Genomic DNA, 18,031 nt, shown 5'->3' with positions numbered 1-18,031 from the left:
AACTCCCGATAGGCTGGGAGGCAATGCAAGCTCATAAGCAACCTCCCCAACTCGTCTCAACACCTCAAATGGGCCTATAAACCTTGGGCTCAACTTGCCCTTATTCCCGAATCTCATGATTTCCTTCATCGATGAAACATTCAAGAGAACTTTTTCACCCATCAAAAATGATAAATCACGCGCTTTCTGATCTACGTAACTCTTCTGTCTGGACTGTGTTGTACGAAGTCGCTCATGAATCAACTTTACCTTTTCCAAGGCATCCTTCACCAAATCAGTACCATATAACTTAGCCTCACCAGGCTCAAACTACCCGATGGGCGAATGACATCACCGACCATATAAAGCCTCAAATGGAGCCATCTCGATGCTAGATTGGTAACTGTTATTATAAGAAAACTCGGCCAAGGGCAAGAAACGATCCCACTGACCTCCAAAGTCAATCACATGCCCTGAGCATATCCTCCAAAATCTGAATTATCCGCTCTGACTGCCCGTCGGTCTGCGGATGAAAGGTTGTGCTGAGCTCTACACGGTTCCTCAATTCACTCTGTATTGTATCTCCAGAAATGTGAAGTAAACCGAGGGCCCCTATCTGATATGATAGAAATTGGCACACCGTACAACCGAACTATCTCCTGAATATATATCTGGGCCAACCTCTCTGAAGTATACGTAGTCACAACAGGAATAAAGTGTGCCGACTTGGTCAACCTGTCAACAATGACCCAAACTGCATCAAACTTCTGCAAGGTACGCGGCAACCCAACTACAAAGTCCATAGTGATGCGTTCCCATTTCCACTCCGGTATAGTCATCTGCTGAAGTAGGCAACCTGGCCTCTTGTGCTCATATTTAACTTGCTGTAAATTAAGACACCTAGCTACATACTTAACTATGTCCTTTTTTCATTCGTCGCCACCAATAATGCTGCCTCAGGTCACGATACATCTTCGTAGCACCTGGATGAATAGAATATTGAGAACTATGTGCCTCCTCTAGGATCTTTTTCCTCAGTCCATCCACATTAGGGACACATAGACAATCCTGGAGTCGCAGAACGCCATCCGCCCCAATAGTAACTTCCTTGGCACCACCCTGTAGTACCGTTTCTTGAAGAACCATTAAGTGTGGATCATCATACTGGTAAGCCTTGATCTACTCAAATAGTGAAGACTGAGCTACAACACATGCAAGAACTTGGCTGGGCTCTGAAATATCCAACCTTACAAGTCGGTTAGCCAAGGATTGAATATCTAAAGCTAATGGCCTCTCCTCTGCTGCAATGAAAGACAAACTACCTATACTCTCCGCCTTTCTACTCAAGGCATCTGTAACCATATTTGCCTTGCCCGGATGATATAAGATAGTAATATCATAATCTTTCAGTAACTCAAGCCATCTGCGCTGTCTGAAATTTAGGTCCCTCTGCTTGAACAAATGCTGCAAGCTGCGATGATCAGTGTAAACTTCACAAGACACCCCATAAAGATAATGCCTCCAAAATTTTAGAGCGTGAACAATCGCGGCTAACTCCAAATCAAGTACCGGATAATTCTTCTTGTAGGGCTTCAATTGACGTGAAGCATATATAATAACTCGCCTTTCCTACATTAATACACAACCCAAACCAATGCGTGAAGCGTCACAATACACTGTATACATCCCCGAACCGGAAGGCAACACTAACACTTGTACTGTAGTCAATGCTGTCTTGAGCTTCTGAAAGCTGACCCCACAATCATCGGACCATTGGAACGGAGCACCCTTCTGGGTTAATTTGGTCAAAGGTGCTGCAATAAATGAAAAACCCTCCATGAACCGATGATAATAACCTGCTAAACCCAGAAAACTCCTGATCTCAGTCGCCGAAGTGGGGCGATGCCAATTTTGAACTGCCTCAATCTTTTTGGGATCAACTTTAATGCCCTTACCCGATACAATATGCCCAAAAAATGCTACAGACTCAAGCCAGAACTCACATTTAGAGAACTTAGCATATAGCTTTTGTTCCCGCAACGTCTGAAGCACTACTCTCATATGATGCTCATGCTCCTCCTTACTGCGCGAGTAGATCAAAATGTCATCAATGAGACAATGACAAACAAATCTATATATGGCCTGAATACCCTGTTCATCAAATCCATAAATGCTGCCGGGGCGTTAGTTAAACCGAAGGACATTACCAGAAACTCATAATGACCATATCTAGTCCGGAAGGTAGTCTTCGGAACATCCGAATCCCGAATCTTCAATTGATGGTACCCCGACCTCAGGTTGATCTTAGAGAACACCCTAGCACCCTGCAACTGGTCAAATAGATCATCAATACGCGACAACGGGTACTTGTTCTTAATAGTAACTTTGTTCAATTGGCGATAATTAATACACATCCGCATTGTTCCATCCTTCTTCTTCATAAATAATACCGGTGCACCCCAAGGCGATACACTCGATCTGACGAACCCTTTGGCTAGTAACTCCTCAAGCTGTTCTTTCAATTCTTTCAATTCTTTCGGAGCCATGCGATATGGTGGGATAGATATAGGCTGGGTATCTAGAGCCAAGTCAATACAGAAATCAATATCACGATCATGTGGCATACATGGAAAATCTGAAGGAAATACATCGGAGAACTCCCAAACTACAGGCAATGAATCAATAGCTGGAGTCTCTGCAGTAGTATCCCGAACATAGGCTAGATATGCCAAACAACCCTTCTCAATCACGTGTTGAGCCTTTATAAAAGAAATAACTCGATTAAATGAACTATCAGACGAACCCTTCCACTCCAGCTTAGGCAATGCTAGAATAACCAAGGTAACAGTCTTGGCATGACAATCTAGAATAACATGATATGGAGATAACCAATCCATGCCCAGAATAATTTCGAAATCGGTCATCTCAAGCAATAGGAGATCTGCTCTACTTTCATAACCACATAATGTAATAATACATGACCGGTAGATCCGATTCACAATAACAGAATAGCCCACAGAAGTGGACACATAAACAGAAGTACTCAAGGACTCACGAGAAACACCCAGTAAATGAGCAAATAGAGATGACACATATTAATACGTAGATCCTGGATCAAATAATACTGAGGCATCATTGCCGCAAATAGAAATAATACCTGTAATTACGGCATCTGAGGCCTCTGCATCTGGTCTAGCCGGAAAAGCATAGAACTGAGCTGGAGCGCTAACTGGCTGGCCTCTGCCTGGCTGACCTCCACCTCTAGGACGGCCCCTACCCACCTGTCCTCCACCTCTTGGTGGTCGGACTTCTGGTGGAGCAACTGGTGCGGTAATCATAGGCTGCTGACCCTGCTGCACTGGCCTACCCCGCAGTCTGGGGCAGAATCTCCGCATGTGACTGGGGTCCCCGCAGTCGTAATAACTCTTCGGTGCAATGGGCTGCTGACTAAAAGTTTGGACCTAATGACCTGAATACCCACTAGAAGAACCCTGAATAGCTGGTGGGCGATAAGAACTCTCTGGTATAGCACTAAGATAGGGTCGCACTGGAGCACCTCGAGGAGGCGGTGGTGCTGGATATGGGGGCCTGCTGGACTGCCCTCTCACGAACTGACCTCTGCCCCCAAACGGAGCACCTCTGAACTCTCCAGAATACCTAAACCGCTTATCTCTAGTTACCCGCTCTCGGATACGCTGACGTACACCCTCAATCCTCTGGGCTATCTCCACAACTAGCTCATAAGAAGTACCCATCTCAACCTCTCGAGCCATAGTGGCCTGAATGCCAGTATGTAAACTAGCTACAAACCTCCGTACTCTCTCCGCCTCAGTAGGGAGTATCATAAGTGCATGGAGAGATAATTTAGAGAACCTCGCCTCATAATCGGTCACTGACATCTGACCGTGCTGGAGCTGCTCAAACTGAAACCTCAACTCTTCCCTCTGGGAGGGTGGAATATACCTGTCTAGGAAGATACGGGTGAACCTATCCCAAGTTATGGGAGGAGAATCTGCTGGTCTGCTAAGAATATATGACTGCCACCATCTGCGGGCTCTGCCCTCTAGCTGAAAAGTAGCAAAGTATACCCCATGAGACTCTAATATCCTCATGTTGTACAGTCTATCCTTGCACCGATCAATGAAATCCCGGGGATACTCATGTCACTCACCCCCAAAAATAAGAGGATATAGTCTAGTCCATCTGTCCAATAGTTTATGAGGATCAGCGGCTACAGCTGGCTTGGGCTCAGGTGTAGCTGCTACCACTGGCTGGGCTCCACCCACGGGTAGTGCACCCTGGGTCTGATATACAATAACTGCCTGTCCATGAGCCTATGCGGTAAGGGTCTGTGCTCCCCCACCCGCCTGAGATGTGGCTGGGCCTCCCTGAAATAAACCGGCATGAGTCATATTGTCCATGAACCGCAACATACGACCCATGACATCCTGAAATCCCGGTGCAGATGTGAAATTCACCGGAGATGGCTCTGCCACAGGCACCTCACCCTGTTCCTCAACAATGGGATTCTCTGCTGGACCCACTGGCGGCATAACTGGAACAGTCCTGGGACGTTCTCGCCCTCTACTATGGGCTGGAGCCCTCTCTCGGCCTCTAGCAACTGGGGGAGTAGCTCTTCCCTGGTCTAGAACCTTATTAGAGCGCGTTCTCACTATCTGTGAGAGAATAAAATAAGGATATTTAGTACTACATTAATTGTACGATGGAATATGAAGAAAGGTAGTTTCCTAACACCCTATACCCTCTCAAAAATAAGTATAGACGTCTCCGTACTGATCCGCAAGATTCTATTAGGTCTACTCATAACTTGTGAGACCTACGTGAACCTAGTACTCTAATACCATATTGTCATGACCCAATTTCACCTATAGGTCATGATGGCGCCCAACACTACAGCTAGGCCAGCCAACTAATAAATTAAACATAACCAAGAAAATAAGCAACTCTTAATTCAACCAATGTGTGTGCCAAGACCTGGTGTCACAAGTGTATGAGCATTCTAGTAGATTATACAATACTTAAATACTGTCTGAAATAAAAATAGGCAGAATGTAAATATAAGAAGGGACACTGATAGTTGCAGAACGGCTCAGAATAGGCAGCTCACCACTATGCCTCTGGATAACGTGGGTGTAAGGCGATAGGGCCCCCATTAGTACTTGCCTCAGGTCCTGCACAAAAAGTACAACAAGTGTAGTATGAGTATATAAACAACGTGTACCCAGTAAGTATCAAGTCTAATCTTGAAGTGGTAGAGACGAGATGACCGACTTTGACACTCACTATGGGTCAATAATAATAATTGAAATAAAACTAGAATATCTAAATCAGCATGATTCACATAATATAACAATAATTTATTTAACCAGCAAAAATAATTAAATTCCTTCAATTCCAACAAATTTCCAAATTTATCAATTAGTCTCATTTACAGGAATAAGAATAATTCCTTAACAAGCAGGAATAATAATTCTTTAAATTCCAATGATTTCCAATTTATCAATTAGCTTCACAAGGTACAATAAACTATCAAAGTATAGTGTAATTATTATTATTAAGCACGATTTCTGCCGAGGTCGTACGGCCCGATCCAGAGTTTCGTGCACACTGTTGAGGGACGTACGACACGATCCATAGATGCATCTATCCTGCCAAGGCATTCGGCCCACTCCACAAGAAAGGAGGACATTTTCTTATGTACCTTCGGAATGAGAGTATATTTGTTATAAGATAAATTCAGGAGGAAGAACAGTTTCTCTTAACAATTAAATAAATTTAAACAGAACAAAAAAAAATCAAGTATATGAGATTTCCATCCTCTAATATTTTTATCTAACAATTCATAATATATATGTATATATATCAAATAATATATATATATATATATATATATATATATATATATATATATCAAATAATATTAATTAAACAAAGAATATAATTTACACAAGTAATTCATGCATTGAGTCCTAAACTACCCGGACTTTAGCATTAATAGTAGCTATGCACGGACTCTCGTCACCTCGTGCGTACGTAGCCCCCACAATTAGCGACAATTATTAAATTTTAATCACCTATGAGGTAATTTCCCCCTCACAAGATTAGACAAGAGACTTACCTCGTCTTGCTCTAATTTAGTCCACTAGTAGGCCTTTTCCTCGATTATCCAACTTCGGTTGGCTCGAATCTAACCAAAATAATTCGATACAATCACCAAAAATTGTAGGAATCAATTTCATAAGAAAATACTACATTTTTCAAATAAAATCCAAAAATAATTAAAATTTTGTCAGTGGGGACCACGTCTCGAAATTCAGCGAAAGTTACAAAATCCGACAACCCATTCAATTACGAGTCCAACCATACTAGTTTCACTCAAATCCGACTCCGAATCGATACCGAAATCTCGAAAATTCGTTTCTATGAGATGTCAAAAATTTCCCAAAATTCAATCTCAAAACACTAATTAAATGGTGAAAACAATAATATATTTGTGTATATAGACTAAATCCGAGTTAGAATCACTTACCCTAGTGTCTTTCCTTGAAAATCTATCCAAAATCGCCTCTGCTCAAGCTCCAATTTGTTAAAAATGGCGAATGTCCTATTTTTATAAAACTGCATAGACAGCCTTCGGAACCGGGCCTCAAACTGGGCCTCGATCTTGGCTTCGATCACAGGCTCGAGCCTGGACCTTGGTCATTGCCTCGATCATGGCATCGAGCCTGAGCCTTCGATTGGGACCCTCGATCTTGGGTCTTGATCCTGGACCTCGAGCATTGCCTTTGATCATGGCCCTCCAGCATTGCCTTCGATCATGGCCGTCGAGCTGGGCTCGATCCCGAGCCTCGTCCTTGGCTTCGACCCTAGCCGTCGACCATGGGCTCGATATCTGGACTCGATCCTGGGCTCTATCACAGCCCATAATATGCAGCAGAAGAGAAAAATTGCAGCAGCTTTTTAAGTTAAATTTTTGATCCGTTAACCATCCGAAACTCACCCGAGGCACTCGGGACCTCAACCAATTATACCAACAAGTCCTAAAACATCATACGAACTTATTTGAAATCTCAAATCACATAAAACGACGCTAAAACCACGAATTATGTTCCAATTCAAGCTTAATGAAACTTAGAATTCCCAACATCTACATTCGATGACGAAACCTATCAAATCAACTCCGATTGACCTCAAATTTTGCACACAAGTCATAAATAACATAATGGATCTATGAAAATTTTCGGAACTAGATTCCAACCCCGTTATCAAAAAGTCAACTCCCCGGTCAAACTTCCAACCTTAAATTCTTATTTAATCCATTTTAAGCCTAATTTAACTACGGACTTCCAAATAAAATTTCGAACACGCTCCTAAATCCAAAATCACCATACGGAGCTGTTGGAATCGTCAAAATTCTATTCCGGGATCGTTTTCTCAAAATGTTGACCGAAGTCAAATTTGGCCTTTTAAAGCCATCTTAAAGAACCAAATGTTCCGATTTCAACCCAAACACTTCTGAATCCCGAACCAACCATCCCGCAAGTCATAAATCATTAAAAGAACATATGGGAAGTTTTATTTTAGGGAATGAGATTCTAAAAATCAAAATGACTGTTTGGGTCATTACAAACACGAGCACAAGGATTTCATCATTCATTCCTCACTCAAGACCCGAGTTTGGATTGAATTTATATTTTCCTACATTTTAATTTTATTTGTGGTGAATTGCTCCATATCTATGGAGTAATTCTATTTAGGGTTTGATGGATTTGGTGTATTGATGATTGTTTGTGAATTATAACTCTAGTTTTATGTATTGAATCAATCCCCGTGGATACGATATTATACTATACTATATTTGATTAGCGAGAAGAAGTTAAGTGTGTGTTTTGTGCTCGTCAAATTTTGGCACCGTTTCTGGGGATTGACAATCAATAGTGTTTGAAATAGTCTGTAGTGCTAATTCAGGAATTGTTTTCTTTTCCTTTTTATTTTCTCTTTTTATGTTTGGTGTTCTTTGACTGTGCGTAGGTTACATGTTTAGATTGGTGCATGACTCGAGTTTCTGGAAAAGAAGTGCTACCATATAAGCCAGAGATAGAAAAACAACTGCGACAGTTGAGGAACGAAATAAATCTCAGCGAGACGTTAGAAAAGTTTGGGCAATCCTCAACCAAAGAAACTATGGTTGGAAACGGTGATGATAATGTAGATTTGGCTGCAAGAGAGGCATCCCAACAACGAGAAAAAGATGTACGGGATGCTGAGGAAGCAACTATTAGAGATGCATAGATTATCTATGAAGAAGAGAGGGGTCAAAGAATTGCTCAAAATCAACCCTTGGTTGGATATCATTTCGGAAATATAACCCCCAGGCTTGAGAGGACTATCAAGTGTGAGACCATAGAGGGAACAATTTCGAATGTGAGACCACCTCCAATTGTAGCTAACAATTTCGAGTTGAAGCAAGGGTTGCTTCAAACCATTTCATAATTATTGTGTCTTCAGAGGGAAGATGAACGAAGATCCAAACACACATCTAATGGACTTCGAGGAGATTATGATCACCTTTCAACATAATGGTGTGTCACAAGATGTAGTGTACTTAAGGGCATTCCCCTTCACACTCAAAGATGATGCAAAGCAGTGGCTTTGAAGCTTACCCTCAGGATCGATTAGAACATGGGAGGAGATGACCCGAAAATTTCTTAATAAATATTTCTCCTCAGCTAAGACGGGCAAGTTTAGAAGAGAAATCCATAACTTCTACCAGAAAGAGACCGAGACTGTTTTTGAAGCATGGGAGAGGTTTAAGGAGATTGTTAGAAAATGTCAACATAGTGGATTGAACTCTGGATGCAACTCCAGGACTTTTGGGATGGATTGACACCGGCCTCACGTAGAACATTCAGCAATGCAGCTGGAGGCCCTTTGATAAAGAAGACTCCAGAGGAGATAGTTACGATTCTTTATGAGTTATCTGAAGATGAAAATCAGTGGCCCTCTAAGATTGCTAAAGAACACATATGTTGAACACTAGTTGATCTCCCATCGATAACTTTCTTTGCTTATTCCTTGATTCGATTGTCATTAGTCAATAGCTTTAGATTTTTAGTTAATTTTAGTTATTAATCATATAAATCTAAACTGTTGATTCTCCTGGATAGATACCAAGCTAGAAACTAAGAGAATACTGTTTAAATTCAATCCCTATGGATACGATATTATACTATACTATATTTGATTAGCGAGCAGAAGTTAAGTCTGTGTTTTGCGCTCGTCAGGCGTACGACCTAATCCCATAATAATAGTGTACATTGTTAAGGTTGTACGACCCGATCTATGTATGCATCACATAATACTGCTGAGGTCGTATGGCTCGAGATCCATAATAGTACTGCTGAGGCGTTCAACCCGATCCCATAGAAATAGTGAAACTCGACGGGTCACTGGCCCCACTCACGAATATACATGTGAGTTATGAAATTCAAGAAACTTTCGGACAAATTCGTACAACACGAGAGAAATCCATAAAAGGAAGTATAATTTTCAGTATTAAACTAATCAAATTGTTCGCCAAGTATCTAAAATAGCAAGTCCGATATTTTATGCAAGTCTAGTCTTAGGCAAAAATGTAAATTTAAGCATTTTAACAGGCAAGAATGACTCAAATAACGCAATTAAAGCATGGCGTGAGTCTAAGTCTATCCGGACATAATCGGGAATTCTATCATACGCATGGACACTCGTCACCTCATACGTGCGTAGCTCCCAAGACACGTAGCACATAACAAATATAGCACCTACGGGATAAATGTTTCCTCACAAGGTTAGACAAGAGACTTACCTCACTCTGAAATCCGATAACTGGCTCCAAACCTCTATAGCACCTCTAACAGTGCCAAACAATCCGAAACACGTGATAGATGATGAAAATGCCCCTTCAAAGTCGCCCCAAATTGCCTCAACAAGAGAGAATTTGAATAAAATGATCTCACCTCCAAGCTCATTGTTATAAGCCTCTGTCAGGCCCTTCCTCGTGTTCGCGGGCCATTGGTCACATTCGCGGAGGCCTTCCTTCCCAGTGGTTCATGTTCGTGATCAACCCCTCATGTTTGCGATGATCAACCTTCCCCCACCCATATACCCCTCCTTCGCGTTCGCGGTCGCCCTTCCACGCTCGAGAAGGGAATATCTGTCAGCCCACTATTCTTTGCATTTGTGACTCCTGTGTCACGTTCGCGTAGGGTAAAAGTCCCCTGGCCCCAATTCCTTCTCCACATTCATGACTTCTTTGTCGTGTTACTGTAGCACAAATGCCCAACATCCAAAATCCTTCAACGCAAACATGTGATCCCCACCGCATTTGCGGAGAACAACACCAAAACCAACAATAACAAAACAAAGGGAATTGGTCCGAAAGCATCCCGAAACACATATGAGGCCCTCGAGTCCCTGTCCAATTACACCAACAAGTCACCATACCTTATCCAAACTTATCCAAAGGCTCGAAACAACACAAATAACATCAAAACCACAAATCAACGATCAAAATCCCTCTTTTAACTTTCAAACTTCGCCAAACGCATCCAAATCACACTTAGACATTCTGGATCACCATCAAACTTCACGCACAAGTTACAATTAATAAAATAAACCTATACAAGGTCCCAGAACATGGCCAGGAGTCCGATAACACCAAAGCACATTCCAAGTCAAACTTAGTAAATTTCAAACCCTTCAAAATGTAAACTTACGATATCATGTGCCGAAACGCTCCTGGAAAATCTGATACTCAACATGAACATACGCCCGAGTCTTAAATAACCTTGGGAACCTATAGAAACTTTCAAATCTCGATTCTGATGTCGTTTACTCAAAATTCAAACCTTGGTTAACTCTTCCAACTTAAAACTTCTGAATTGAGAATTATTCTTCCAGTTCAACTCCGAACTTCTCAAAAATCAAAACCAACTATGCGTGCAATTCATAATACATAAAGTGAGGATACTCAAGGTATCAAACTGCTGAACGGCATGCTAGAGCTCAAAATGACCGATCGGAACGTCCTCGAACGTGCCAATGATTGTTCCAAAGTTGCCAAAATCATTGCATAACTCCTCGTGCACCTACCCGTACCACCAAAATCCATATGAGCATATTATCTCAACCCATACTGGAGATCCTTCCTGCTACCTTAGCCCACAAGACTTAGAGCGAAATTCCAACATTCAAAATTTTCTACAAGGTCCGATATTTGCATACAAACACCGTATCAGGAACCATTGCTACTTTCTGAACTGATTAGTGACATTCTCCCTCCAAACATACATTATACCAATCAAATTATGCTGACTCCAAGTCCAAAAACCTCGTCTCACCCAGTACAAGTTACTCGGTCGACAAGCCACATCAAAAACCATCTAAAATCTTATACAACATCATCAATGCGCCAACAAGCCATTGCTGCACCCTATTTTACATGAGTCAAAACAGGATTCAATGGGTTCCTTATAGATGATAAAAAAGAGTCCCCACCTAATATTTAAAGATATACTATGGTATCTATTTCATTACTAAAGTCATTTCTAATTAGTCTGCTAACCGGTGAGATTTTGGGTAAGGGTTCTTGTTCTTCTGAGGGGAAGGTATTAGGAACCCCTTAAAATCTACCTAAGGTAGTGTAACGACCCGGTCGGTCGTTTTGAGTATTACAACCCCGCTTTCCCCTTTACTGCTCAAATTGTACTTTATAGTTGTTGTGTGAATTTGCCAGGGTAAATGGTTAGGGTCCGGTGATATTTTTGAATGAATTGGAACACTTAGTTACAAGGTTTAAAGCTTAAGTTAAAATAGTGACCGGATGTCGACTTATGTGTAAACGACCCCAGAATGAAGTTTTGATGATTCCAATAGCTCCGTATGGTAATTTTGAATTTAGGAGCGTCTCCGGAAAATTTTTTGGAGGTACGTAGTGGAATTTGGCTTGAAATGCCGAAAGTTAAATTTTTAGAAAGTTTGATCGTGGGGTTGACTTTTTGATATCAGAGCCAGAATCCGATTCTAGAAATTTGAATAGGTCCGTAATGTGAAATGTGACTTGTGTGCAAAATCTGAGGTCAATCGGACGTGATTTGATAGGTTTCGGCGTCGTTTGTAGAATTTGGAAATTTCAAAATTTATTAGGCTTGAATCCGTGTGTAGTACGTATTTTTGAGGTTGTTTGATGTGATTTGAGGCCTCGAGTAAGTCCGTGGTGTATTTTAGGACTTGTTGGTATATTTGGTTGAGGTCCCAGGGGCCTCAGGAGAGTTTCAGATGGTTAACGTATCATATTCGGACTTAAGGAAATGCTGGAGCTGCTACCTACTAGTGTGATCGCACCTGCGAAGCTTTTGATCGCAGGTGCGAAGCCGCACGTGTGTGAGATCAGTCGCAGAAGCGACAAAGAGTGGAACTAGGCAGTGCTCGCAGGTGCGAGAATTTGCCCGCATCTGCGAGGCCACATGTGCGAAGGATAATGCGCATCTGCGTGCCCGCAGATGCGAGAAGGGCGCCGCAAATGCGAGAAGGGCACCGCAGATTCGAGATTTTTGAAGGCTAGTTATTTCCGCAGGCGTGCATTTTTTGTCCGCAAAAGCGAATGCGCTAGTGCGTGCCCAAGCACTGCAGGTGCGGAAATGCCTGGGCAGTGTTAAAAATGAGGGTTCCGAGATGTTTTCTCATGTTGGACATTTTAGAGCTCAGTTTGGGCGACTTTGGAGAGGAAGTTTTCCACACAACTTGGGGTAAGTGTTCTTGACTCCCTTGTGATAATATTCCATGAATCTATCTTCATTTTTAGCAATTGGTTTGATGAATTTAAAGAGAAAATTGCGGGTGTTGGCCTAAAGTTCATAATACGAATTTTTGAGTTTTGAATATCGATTTGGAGTCGGAATTGAGTGAAATTAGTATGGTTGAATTTGTAATGGGATGGGTTTGTTGTATTTTGTGAGTTTCATCGGATTTCGAGACGTGGGCCCCACGGGTGATTTTTGGGGCGTAATTTTGAATTTTTGTGGAAAATATTAGTATTTTGATATGGAATTAATTCCAATAAATTGTATGGATTGAATCAAATTAATTGTGACTAGATTCGAGCCGTTCGGAAGTTGATACGCGCATAATGGGATTTTTGGAGCATTGTTTAGCTTGCTCGGCATTGGATTTGACTTGTTCAAGATAAGTAACTCTTCTAATCTTGGAGTTGAGGGGTATGAACCCTGAATATATGTATTTTGTAAATTTGTTGGGAGGTGACGCACATGCTAGGTGACGGGCGTGTCAGCATGCATTATATAAATTATGACATAATTGTTTCTGTGAAATTTTGTAGTTAAATAATCTTGGCATTTCCCATGCGGTTTTATGTGTTAAAGAAATTGAGCTAAAAAGCATATTAAAAATTATGTGGAGGCTATGTGCTAGTATTTTGGGACCCACAGAGGTTATATTGCTGTGAATTATTTGTTTTAAATTGAAAATTCATACTCAGTCATATTTATTTCATTACATATCATATTCAGTCTCTGTTGTTATTTATTGATACATCATATCATCATTTTTGGGCTATTCTCATGACATTGTGAGCCCATGAGAGAGAGGCTGGAGAGATTGATGACTGAGGGAGGCCGAGGGCCTGATTGTGAGAATATTTTTGGGATCGGGTTGCACGCCACAACAGGCCATGTTGGCTTTATATATATTACAACTATTATATGGATCGGGGTTGCTCGCATGCAGCAGGCCATATTGGCTTATTATGGCACGCGAGATGTCCGTGCCGATTCTGATATGATATTATAGAACGTGAGTTGTACATGCAACACGTGAGTTGTCCATGCAGATTATAGCGCTTGGGCTGTAGGAGCCCCTTCAGAGTCTTTACACACCCTCATTGAGCGTAGGTACCTACTGAGTGTGAGTGCCGAGTGCTGAGTGACTGGAAGGCATGAGTGATTGTGAGGTATGCCCGATGGGCTGTTTACGAGTGATTGTGAGGTAAGCCTGAGGGGCTGTATACGAGTGATTGTGAGGTCTGCCCAAGGGGATGTTTATGATTTTATCATTGAGTTATATCGCATTGGCATGCACACATGACATACAGGCATAGAGAGGTATTTTCCTCATGCTGTACTACATCACATCATTCATGATGTTTACACAATTTTGACAGATAGGCATAGTGATTCATTTGTTTTTACACGGGTTTTCTAGAGGGAAGATGAAATATCTCATTTATTTTTGAAAGGATTTTTGGGAAAAATTATTGTTTTCAAACTTATTCATATTTTCGGCAACTTCGGTAAACGATTTGGGTTTTCACTAATGTACTTGAAAGGATGAACTATTATTTTTGAAATCATGATTTATCTAAGCATTTTACCTCTGAGTTACTTCTGATATTATTTGCTTTATATTATTATGGACTGTTGTGGACTATTGGTTTTGGATACGACCTTGGTGGAAGATCATCACTACTTTCAACATAAGGCTAGGTTTGTTACTTACTCAGTACATAAGGTCGATTGTACTGATACTACACTTCTGCACATTACGTGCAGATATTTGCTGTTGTTATTGCTGTGCTTGATGATTGCCGGATTTGATGATGTACATGCGTTTCCTGTTGTAGTTGCCTCTTGTTCATGGTAGCCTTAGATTTATAAAATCCCTGTTTATGTACTATTCAAACAGATTATGTATTTATTTTATTTCCGCTTTGTAAACTCTATTCTTAGAAGCTCATGATTTGTTCTACCAGTTCTTGGGGAATGTATAAGATTAAGATCTCTATTTACTTAAATTGCTTTAATAATTATTAATGGAATTGGGTAGTTGAAAGTTGGCTAACCTAGCAGGTTGGGTTAGGTGCCATCACGACTAGTTGGATTTTGAGTCGTGACAAGGTGGTATCAGAGCTCTAGGTTCATAGGTTCTACAAGTCATGAGCAAGTGTCAAGTAGAGTCTTGCGTATCGGTATGATGACGTCCATACTTATCTTCGAGAGGCTACAAGGATTTTGGATATATACTTCCCTTATTTCTTTCCTTATCGTGCGAGATTGATTCAGTTTGAGACATAACTCTTTGAATTCCTTCCACGTATTCGTATGCGCATACGAGCGCTCAGTATCAGCTGTGCATCGCCGGCTTGTGATTCCATGAGCGAAGTTTGAGATGAGTATTCTATGCTGGGTTCTCTGACTTCAACTGGTATAACCGCTTCCGTTCCGTAGACTAGGGAGTAAGATGTTTCTCCTATGTGCCCACAATACTTCTGGGAGTATTCCGGCCATAGTCCCTTAGCTTCCTCGAGTTTCTTCTTCATGATGTTTAAGATAGACTTGTTGGAGGAATCCACTTGACCATTGCTAGCTGGGTGGTAAGGAGTTGAAAGTATACTTTTAACGTGCCATTTCTCGAAGAACTCAGTGGTTTTTCTTCCCATGAAATGGGGTCCATTGTCGTAGCTTATTTCTTTGGGTAGGCCGAATCAACAAATGATGTTTTTCAATTTGAAGGTGATTACCTCTTGCTCGCGAACTTGGGCGAATGCTCCTGCTTCTACCCACTTAGAGGAGTAGTTAGTCAAAACTAAAAGGAATTTAACATTACCTTGTCGTGGTGGAAGCGGTCCTACGATGTCCATTCCCTATTTAATGAATAGCCATGGGGAGGTGACAGAGTGGAGGTGTTCGCCTGTTTGGTGGATTATCGGGGTGAACTACTGGCACTGTTCGCATCTTTTTACAAATTCCAGGGCGTCTTTCTTCATTGTGGGCCAGTAGTATCCCGCCCGTATGAGGCATCTGACCAGTGCTCTGTCGCCATAGTGACTGCCGAGTGGCCTTCGTGGACTTCCTCAAGAAATCGTTGGGTTTGATTCGGGCCTAAACATTTTGCTTAGGGGTTGCCGTATTTTCTCTTATACAAGTCGATGTAAAGGAGGCTATATCTTGCGACTTGCATTCTCAGCTTCTTGGTTTCCTTTTTGTCATTTGGGAGGGTGTCATCCTGCAAATAGTTTATAATACAATTGTGCCAGTCACAAGTTAAGTTTATAGATTTTACCTCGATGTGGTCTAATGCCGAGCTAAGGAGATATATCATGCTCCTATCTCCAGGAGTTATGCTTTTTGTTGTGGCGACCAATTTGGCGAGGTCGTCCGCCTCGACGTTCTGAGTTCGTGGGATTTGGTCGAGCTGGCATTCATCGAATTTGGGTAGCAATTTACATATCTCGGTCTGGTATTTTTGCAACCTCTGCTCTTTGACTTGGAAAATCCTAGTAACTTGGTTGGCGATAAGCTGAGAATCGCATCGTAGCTTTAAATGCCTCGCCCTATACTCGAGTGCTAGCCTCAATCCTACAATTACGGCCTCATACTCAGCCTCCGTGTTAGTCATATCTGAGCATCTTATTGATTGGCGAATGACTTCACCAGTGGGAACTCGAGCATGAGTCCTAGTTCGGACTTGCGCGCTACAACAAAAAAGGCTTTTAGCGGCAATAAAAATTGCCACTAAAACCTTTACCGACAATTAACTATTTGCCACTACATCCAGCGTCGCTAAAGGCTTTAGCGACAATTTTAGAGAATGCTGGTAAAGGTCCCAATTATTGCCGTGCGGTAATCATTTACTGTCAATTAATATTATGCACAAATCGGCAAATGCTAATATATTCCTATTTGGCATTCAGTGTGATTACAACATCTATATTCTCTTCCCATTTACTAATAAAATATGCTAATATTCATTTTAGAAAGCACAATATATTGAATTAAATTCACAATAATCAAAATTAATTCATAATTTCAGCGTGTCAATAGTATAAAAAGAAAAGGTACATCATTTGAATTCAAAAGCTAGTGTCATTTTGAGTCTAATAACAATTGTCATAAAAAAGCATATATTACAAGACATTAGTTAGTGCATTAATACTTCTCTAACTCTTGAAATCTTCCACAAGCTAAATCTCTAAACATCACAACATATGACCTGGAGAGATAAAACAAAATACATGTCGAATATAGTTCATCAATTCATCTGTGTAAGATCGATGCACATAATAAAATGTAACGACCCGATAGGTCGTTTTAAGCTGTAGTGCGTCATTCAGCTGTTTGAGACCCTGAGCAGTTTCATTTTAGGTATTATGACTTGTACGCGTGGTCGAAATTTAATTACGGGAAGTTCAGAGTTGATTTGGAAAGAGAAATTTTAATTTTCGAAGCTTAAGTTGGGGGAATTGACTAAAGGGTAATTTTTGAGTAAACGACCTTGGAATAAGGATTTGAAGGTTCCAATAGGTTTATATGATGATTTTGTACTTGGACGTATGTCCGGATCGGTTTTTGGATGACCCGCGAACGTTTAAGTGCCTATTGTGGAAGGTGGCATTTTGGAAGGATTTCATAAATTTCTACTCGATCGAGGTTAGGCTTGGCACTTACTGGGTACCATTGTGGTGTACTCATGCCCTTTCCTGCACATGTTTTCGTGTGCAGATCCAGGTACGAGCTATCAGCCTTGGGGTTAGTGCGTGCTGCTGATTCTAGGAGACTTCAAGGTACTTCTGCTTGCGTCCGCAGATCTTCGGAGTCCCCTTCTACTCCCTCGTCTAGAGACTTTCCTTATTATCTTCAGATATTCCGGGTCTTCGGAGAAATTATTTTGTATATGCCGAGTGGTACTACTCTTGGCTATTTATAATATGTTGTTTATCTTTAAAAATATTGTATTTTCTTTATATTTTTTTGCAATATTAGGCTTACCTAGTCATAAAGACTAAGTGCCATCACGACACCTTATGGAGGATTAATTTGGGTCGTGACACTTTTACTCCCTGTTGACCCTGCATTTAAAGAAAACTTCTTAGTAGGGGAGGGGAAAAGTTAGTTTGCATCGACCATGGTATTGATTTGCCCAGCCTTCGACATGATTGCGCCACGGAGTTTGGTAGATGGAACAAATTACTTTATAT

General features: G+C 41.2%; 1 non-coding gene across 1 annotated transcript; it reads right to left on the bottom strand.

Annotated features, from left to right (window-relative positions):
* Positions 1 to 8,740: 8,740 nt before the first annotated feature.
* Positions 8,741 to 8,847, bottom strand: LOC142167639 (small nucleolar RNA R71). Its single transcript, XR_012697729.1, has one exon. It is a non-coding gene; the product is annotated as a small nucleolar RNA R71 (small nucleolar RNA).
* Between the last annotated feature and the right edge of the window lie 9,184 nt (positions 8,848 to 18,031).

The sequence above is a fragment of the Nicotiana tabacum genome, chromosome 12 (genome assembly GCF_000715075.1).
Source record: "Nicotiana tabacum cultivar K326 chromosome 12, ASM71507v2, whole genome shotgun sequence".
Lineage (NCBI taxonomy): Eukaryota > Viridiplantae > Streptophyta > Magnoliopsida > Solanales > Solanaceae > Nicotiana > Nicotiana tabacum.
Note: the sequence above shows the minus strand (reverse complement) of the source record. Positions and strands in the feature narration are given on the sequence as shown.